We start from the raw sequence: 2,145 nt of genomic DNA, 5'->3' as shown, positions 1-2,145 counted from the left end.
ATTTTGGGTGGTGTGTTAAACTTGTATAGACAGAATGCCAGGGGTGCTGGCTTTAAACACAATTCACAGATTTCAGAGACATCCCCGCGTTTGATGACTTCAGCTCTTAACTGAGTACAGATTCTGAGCGCATGTTGTTTGTGAAGGCTTTCTGAAGGATTGCTTTCAGCGCGGCGACATGCATCATTGACTGTGTCTGGGGCTGTATCACTTACTTTAATTAAATATGCAATTTTCAAGAATGTTAATTGCCGTTACTGTGTGTGTGTGTGTTTTAGAGAGTAGCCAAGAAGGGGCTGGATTGATGTGTGGCTAGAGGCTATACATCAGAGGTCAAGCTAAAGATTTGTAGCATATACGAAGCAATAATTGTATAGGGCTTTATTCTGTGACAGGGAAATGGATCTGTAATCATTTAGTCGTGGATCAAACTAAACCAGATTATTTGATCCTAATAAGACAGAAGTATTTTTCTTTGTTTACAGCTTCTTCCTATCCTAATTTATACAACAGGTATAAATGCTGAGTGCTCACGAGGAGTGCAATGACATTTCATGACTTTGTTTTGTTTGTTTGACAGTCTCTCTGTCCACTTAGGCCCAATTGATGGCAATAAAACTCCTGGTTTTTCTGAACATCCTTCACATGTTTGACTCAGAAAGAGAGGGTAGATGTTTTTTTACTTAAAAACTGCTTGCTATTATTAATACTCTAACTGTTAATATCAATTTGTAGATTTTAAGGTTTATAACGTTAATAAAATACTATAAATATAATACACAAACGATATAATTAAATATTTTTTTCATTGATTAAACACAAAGGTAGATTTATAATTATAATAATAATGTAATCACTGCAATTTATCATACACACAATTTTATATTTTTATTAGCACATTAATTATATATTTACTAATTCATCATATGATTTTTCTGAAACTGAATTGGGGGATTAATCCGAACTTCCTTACTAAAGTAAATGAGATGGTACTTATACTTACAATACTCTAGACTGACCAAATTAATACAAACAAATATTTAGAAGATTTATTAATATAATTTTTTCACATGACTAAGGTCAAGATAACAGATACCTACACATTGTCCTAGATATTTAATAATTGATTATAACCTTAAACACATACTATAATAGAATTTCTAAATTAATATTTATTAATTTTATAACTTCCAATTGTAAAAACAATCTCTATATATAAAACTAATTATAATAAAATATTAGTATTAGTCATTTGTTCTCACAGAAATATATGAACTGAATAACAAAGTTAACAACACTAAATCAAACTAAATACATAATATCACACATATAATAAATATTTTTTTTGCTCTTTTCTTTAACTAGAGTATATATTAACAAAAGGAATGTTATTAGGGCGTTTTTTCTTTCTGCAAGAGCTGTCACTGCTAATGGATGATTCTAATATCGAGAATTTTTCTACTTAAGACCTGTCTCTCAAATTCAACAGCAGAACTGATTGAACTATGCAGATGAGGGATAGTAGCAAAGTTGATGTTCAGATGAGTTTGAAAACCATTAGAGTGTTTTAACTAATCAATTATATAAGATATATTATATGCTTCCAGCCTTGTATAAGTTTGAAATTGACACGTTTAGTGAATCCCATACCATAACTAACTTACAACTGTAAATGAGTTTGGCGACATGAATTATGGAAATGAATAATATAGCATGCTATATATCATTAGTGCAGTAAAAGCAAGCTTAAACCCTGCTTCACTTCCCTACGCTGAACACTTAAACTACAAAACGAATCATCAGCCAACACGCTAATCCAGACAGCACTCTTATCATAATTATATATTAATTGATATATAAATATTTTAACATTAATTTGGATTTGTTTAACAAATAATAATCAATACAGAAATATTGCATCATAAAACATTTATTATATTTTAAATCACAAAATAATAATAATATTTATAAAATATAATAATAATTTCATATAATATTATTATGTTTTTTTCTCATTTTTCTGGATTTTCTGTTTTCTTTATTAAAAACTATTTTATAATTCTTATCTTTGAATGTAATATTATTGAGCTTATGTCCAAAATAATGATTGACTATACAGCTGTTTTTAATCATTGCAAAGCAAAA

The sequence above is a fragment of the Puntigrus tetrazona genome, chromosome 13 (genome assembly GCF_018831695.1).
Source record: "Puntigrus tetrazona isolate hp1 chromosome 13, ASM1883169v1, whole genome shotgun sequence".
NCBI lineage: Eukaryota > Metazoa > Chordata > Actinopteri > Cypriniformes > Cyprinidae > Puntigrus > Puntigrus tetrazona.
The sequence above is the reverse complement of the archived record's forward strand: the minus strand, read 5'-3'. Positions refer to the sequence as shown.